Source organism: Brachycentrus maculatus, unplaced genomic scaffold, assembly GCF_059751285.1.
Source record: "Brachycentrus maculatus isolate JH-2025_06_01 unplaced genomic scaffold, ASM5975128v1 h1tg002183l, whole genome shotgun sequence".
Classification (NCBI taxonomy): Eukaryota; Metazoa; Arthropoda; class Insecta; order Trichoptera; family Brachycentridae; genus Brachycentrus; species Brachycentrus maculatus.
This window is the reverse complement of record NW_028282695.1, coordinates 10,644-17,180: the sequence shown is the minus strand read 5'-3', so window position 1 is coordinate 17,180 and position 6,537 is coordinate 10,644. Positions and strand designations below refer to the sequence as shown.

General features: G+C 38.9%; 1 non-coding gene across 1 annotated transcript; it reads right to left on the bottom strand.

Annotated features, from left to right (window-relative positions):
• Positions 1-992: 992 nt before the first annotated feature.
• On the bottom strand, positions 993-1,063 carry TRNAG-GCC (transfer RNA glycine (anticodon GCC)). Its single transcript has one exon. It is a non-coding gene; the product is annotated as a tRNA-Gly (tRNA).
• Positions 1,064-6,537: the final 5,474 nt, after the last annotated feature.

Below are 6,537 nucleotides of genomic sequence, written 5' to 3'. Positions count from 1 at the left end.
GATATCAAATTGGTAGGTATTGCACTTTTCCGGAGCATATTGCCAAATTCTTTGTATGCTGCATCGTTGTGGGGTTAGAGTACTTGCATGCCAATAATATTATACATCGCGATATCAAGCCGGAGAACTTGGTCATTGATGAAAAGGGCTATTTGAGGATCACTGATATGGGCGTCGCTAGGATTCACACTCCTTAAAATTATAAGGATACCAGTGGCACTCCTGGGTATATGGCTCCCTAGGTTATCAACCATCAGAATCATACATTCCAGGTTGATTTCTTTGCCCTTGGAGTGATCGCCTACGAATGCATGCTCGAAAAGTATACAGTTTCTCATAAAATAGAGACCCTACCGTGGGTACAGCCGCCAATAAATTCGCTAGCAGATTTTGCTTTACTAGGCAAGTGTTAAGCCACACCAAATCCCAGCAGGTTGGAATCCAAAATCAGCCGATTTCATAAATGGAATGCTGAAAAGAAAGCAAGAGTAGCGATTAGGTGCCAAAGGCATTGAATAAATAAAGAAGCACCCATGGTTCAGTGACATAAATTGGCAGAAGATGTTATAGAAGAAATACCCCTCGCCCTTCATTCCGAACATGAACGAACAAACTACGACACCGTGAGTGTTTCGGAGTATGATGAAGAGTACCTGCAAAAAATGAATGAAAACTCCCTCTTACTCAGGGAGAAGAAAGTTCAGGATTTGTTTCAAGGATACTAATATGAGTAAGTTACTTTTTTGTGATTGTTCAAGCTAATTTTCGCCTATTGAGATATAGCGATAATGGCAGACTGTTCGGCTTGTCTTTTATTTTGTTGCGAAATTCAATGCTATATCAATTTCTATATATATCTGTCTATTCACATTTATGGGTGGTCCTCACCAAAAAGAGTAGCATAGCAGTGTTAAATGTATGAGAGGATAATGAGTATTATTGTTGTTATTGGTATTATTGGTACTATTGAGTTTTGGGACAATATAAAAAAATGCTGCAACCGAGAATCGAACTCGGGCCTAAGCGATGGCAACGCTCAATTCTACCACTAAACTATTGCAGCTTATCTGAACACTACAGTGACGCACCCTTCAAATCAGGAAATCGAACAATAGACTATATTCAACAAGAAAATTTGAATAACAGGTTAATTGATCCAGCAACACGAACACGAGAAAAGAGGCTGTACCTGGGCGAAACTGTAAATCATTTGCTGCCGGTCCTTGTATCAAAGAGATAATGAAAGAGATGAATCTAGGAAACAGACTGAAAGAGAGTAGGAGCCCCGGAATAAACAAGAAGACCCCGGAATAAATACAATATTAATCAAAAGTCCGATCCCTAAACATGCTCAGTCTGACAAGAAAGAATGAAAGAAGAAAAAGCTTAATTTCCAACCGACCTCAATACAAGGAAGGAGAAAAAATGTTAGGGAGCAAGGAAAAGAAGTTTCTAAGGCTGATGATGCAAGGAAGGCCGGGAAAGACCGGTAAAATTGATTTCCATCGTATTAATCATCATGTGAATATAGGATTATTTGTTGAGCTATTCATGATCAATTGAACCGCTTTTCGCATGGAACTGTTTGGAGTCAATTTCTTGGACTTTCACTGATGATTTCCTCCCATCGAAAACGCCTGAAGTACTTTGATCCATAACTGGATGCTCCCATTAGTGCTCTCCTTGTATTTGTAGACTATGAATGCAATTATAGAAATGAGCGCGAATCCTCCTAAAATTCCTCCAACGATCGCTCCAACGGGAATAGCCTTTTCTTCAGGACTATTATTTATTCACAATTTCTTCACTACCTCCAGCTTCTAGGAATGAGGCAAACAGAGTGTTGAACTTGTAATAGAATCCGACAACGCGTCGACTGATGCATTGGGTGCCATTCAGAACCTTTTCGCTGTTGCAGCTCGTACAGAAGTTGGCCTCCATGAAGCAAGTTTTGCATTCGGGACTGCAGCTTTCGCATGTATCCGAAAACACAGCGCTTGCGATTCCGCTTTGGCCCATTGATGCTATGGGTTGGTAGAAGCCAGCTGAACAAGTTTGGTAGGAAGTCGCGCTATCACACTTCTTGCAAGCAGGAATCGAGTAGCATGAACCTATACCCCAGGGTCACGGGGATCGATTGCTGTAATATTTGCTACATTGTTCATAACAAATAGCACAATTTGCGCATCAGTAGCCCCCCGACAGTTTTCAAGTAGTCGTAGACAATGGTGAAGAGCACCCATAAATCTTGGTTAATAGGCACCGTGTTGGTATCATAATCCATTAATGCTGCTAAAGCGGCTCCATCCTGCATACTGGCAACTGTCGTTTTTATTTGATCCAAAATGGGGGTTGCAAAGCTAGTCAAAACCTGGGAAGAAGCATAAGTGCATTTGATGCATGGGAACTTGCATGGTCTGCACTGGCCTGCGAACAGAAGAAATCCTTCATTACACACTTAGCACACTTAGGTGGTCTCCACACAGCAAACTTATGCAAACTAAACTTTTATTTATAAATATTTTAAGTTTTATAAATACTTTTGAGTTTTTTGAATATTTTTGAGTTTATAAAATAATTGACAACTAATTTTAACTATTTAATGTCTAAAATTTTATGCTTTTAGCATACAAATTATTCAGAGCAAAGTCTTTTGAAGCTCTCAGTCGAAACTGTCTGTTTATTGAGCACTTTCGGAGATGAGTGTTTGAATGGTCACTCTAATGCTGTACATAGTAAACAAATCATTTTTTATTCAACACTATAATGCTTTGCTTTTATATACTGCTAATTAATTAGTCATCACATTTGGAGCAACTGGCTGCCGAGCAGCTGGTGTCAAGGAGACATTTATTTTAAGTTGCACTCACTACGCTCAGCTCGTAGCCTGCTGCGCAAGTCTTACAATCCTCCGAGTTCTCTCTGCATCCTTAAGCTCCACACCGAGGACTGCATTGGAAGCAGGTGCCAGCGCTTCCAGTGTAAGTTGCTCTACAGGCAGAACAAGCAACTTTACCCATATATATTTCGCAAGCAGAGCAACCCATTGGGCAGTTTCTGCATGATCCTGAAGGATCCTTAAAGAAACCGGCGTTGCACGTCGTACAGGTGATAGAGTCTGTGCAGGTGCCACAATTCTGGGAGCAAGTCTGCGCATGAAGAGTTATGCACAGAGCGCTCAGCAAAAGAAAGGCTGTTCGTAATTTTATGGACATTGTGTTGAACTAATATATTGTTGAACGAATCTTATGGCATTAAAAGACCACTTAAGCAATGAAATCCTTTAATTTTCAGTATTTAAATATGATAGTTTTTGGATATGTTCATATTAGCAAAAGATATTTTGGAGGGTCGTCTCTATTACAATCATAAGGATTTAATTTCATATTATTTAAGTTTTTTAGTGTTTCAGTGTTCCAGTGTTGCAGTCTTGCAGTGTTTGAGGGTGGTGCATTGCTTGCTCTTTTGATTAGCCATAAGGGTATTTTTAAGTTCGGCGATCTGAGGCATCATTGATATTTCACAACACTTTAAACCTTTGTTGAGAACAATTCTACTATTTTTCGGCCCTTAAAACTGTGTTTAACCGTCATTTCCAAATTACCCGTACTTTATTGTGCAATATTTATTTAATTACACAGATATATTCTTAAACTCTTATCAATTTAATAAGGCTTATTAATTATAAATATATTCTCTTATCAATTAAATATGGTTTATTCATTACACAGAGATATTCTCTTATCAATTTAATAAGGTTCCTGATTCTCGAAATCATAGCTGTCCTTCTTCTGTCCCACACCCTTTATATGTTACTCTGTTGCAAATTGCGCAAGCCGAACTTTTTGAACAACGGACTCCTCGAACAACAGACTACTCGAACAACGGACTACTCGAACAACGGGCTACTCGCTACTCGAACAACGGACCGCATAGCCTTAGTTACCATCTCCTTCCATTTAATGACTATTTCAGTATTCATGTAGCTACATTAAAATAAATTAGCTCCAACATAATAACTCCACCCATTCTCAACATCGTCAGAACATCTCAAAAGTAAATAAAAATCATCGTGGAATATGAAAGTTCCTTCTAGTGCGAAGCCCTCGCAAAGCTCTGAGACTTATTGGCTGGTCAGTAGATCGTGTCCTTATTCTCGTCCTGGCTGCAATCGGCCTCTCTTCTTCTTCCGATTCCTGCTACTACTCGTTGGCTGAGATAGTGCTCATACTTAAGTCTAACATTCCCTGCACTTCATTGGCATTGGAATGCTGGAGGTTGCGCACACAGTACTTGCAATACCATTCGCCAGTAGGTATTTAATTATTCAATGTGGGGTCACAGAATATATGGCAAGAGTAGAAATCACAGCCATCGCAGATGAGTAAGACATGCTCATTATCGCCTCTATTACAGTTATAGCAGACGAAGTAGTCTTAGTAGTGAAACTGCATGATCTTTTGTTGCACCTTTATTACCTATTACTCTTGCGATTACTCTTATTATTGCTATTGCTATTGCTATTAAAAACTTTTTCAGATTGCATCGTTATTCGAGCATCTTCATATATTTATACTTCTTTTTAGGTCCCACCTTCTTGATTTAATTGTATGTGTTTCGACAGCATGGGCAAGCCGTAGATGTTTTCGACCATTACATGATACAATCGAAACAAAACTAATGCGAGCAGCCCAGCAGAATACCTTTGATATCATCGTGACGTGCCAAACAAATTGGACATATGCTTTTGTGCAAGGTGACAGTTTTGCCTTTAACGCTAATTGTCCGAGTTTGATTATACTTACTTTTGTTTGTTTTGTTGGGTGTTAAGAATTCGAGAAACTACAAGAATTATGTCTGCTATTATAAGTGAGGTAAAGATGGTGATTATGAGTGCGGTCCATGGAGGTGAGTTCCTGAATGAGTGTATTAATGTGGGGTATTATTGGTGAATTTCCGACTATGACTCTGCTTAGATTGAAATGATTGACTGAGCAAGGCCTCGATTCTATTTCTGAAATGTAAGCGTCCTGTGATAGCTATGAGAAAGTGCGAGAGACAGGGGACTAATTGATGTTGATGTTTGAGTAAGTCACTGAAAAAACTGGCTCTTCTTCGAATTCTACGGGTAGCATTTTGACGATTTTTGTGGAGTATTATTTTGATGGCTATGGTGAAGATGTTGGTCATTACTGCTCCAATGCTACTTTAAGTTGTGATGCATATTTTGAGCGCTCGTTTGAATGGAGCCTAATTAATTAACAGATTGCAGAGAAAGTAACAAAGAATCCTCAATGCGTGCTTTATTTAATAAATTCTCTTACGCTTACGATTCGCATGATGATAATTAGAATGACTACAACTCTGATATTTTGAATGATGCTTCCAATTATGAGTCATTAAATCGAATTAGTTATTGAGTCGATTTACGAGCATACTCTTCCCGATCTGCATGATCTGCATGATTCGTATTGTTTGTCCCAGTACCTGACATAGCTGATAACCAGAGTGAATTTAGTAACTCGCAATTGGCCTTGTGAGTGTATTATTATAAGATAAAGTAGATATTGCGTAGACATGAGATTACTATATAAAGCCCTATAATGCAGTATGAAGGGTGGATGTTAACGCCGTTTATAATAATAGAGAGATGCACCAATTTAAATATAAATATGCTATTTCGAATAAAACAGTAAATTTGTCTACACGTCAACCAAATTCGTTGTCTGGCTTCCAATCCTTCGGGGTGCTACAACCTACGCTTCCACATCTACTCCTCTTCATTAAATAATCGCAACTTTGCCACCCCAGTCAATGTCATCGAAATCGACCAAAGCAAAACTCCCAAGTATGAACTCTCTGAGAACAGTTACACCACCAAGCCATTCTTCATGAAGCCTAATCTCGAAGTTATAATCGACGAAATCTGTATGTTCAAAATATAGACGAATCTGGCATAAAATAATCGCATGAACGAGGAGGAGGCGGATGGACACATCAAGCTATAAGTTATGTGCGAATTAGTGCAGAATTAGTATGGCAGCTCGAAGATAGCAGCAGTATTTTAGGGTATGATCAGGGGTAGCAATATTAATTCGTGTTTGCTCATCGATTTTTATGACAATGTGGCATCGTCTGTCATCGGAACTGTCCACACTTGCTCCTATCAGCTGTAGTATGTCGGAAAACAAGAGGGAGGCATAGAAACGAACAGAATCGTAATGAACAGAATAGGAACGAGCACAATAGAAATGCTCATCATAGTCCACATGGCACAGGCAAGAATAATCATAAAAGTTAAAAAGTATATGAGAATTTCGAGCAATTCTGTGAGAGCCAAGACGATTCGTATGTCGAATAACTAATCGCATATTTGCTAGCCCTGAGTAAATGCACGTAGAGGAAGATAAAGAAACATTATGAGAATATCTGTAATTTGTTGGCCATATAAAAAAAAGGCATCACCACAAATCCAAAAGCCAGTACTCCCAATAAGAACAAAACTAAACGATTTCACTAAAATTAAACGAATACATT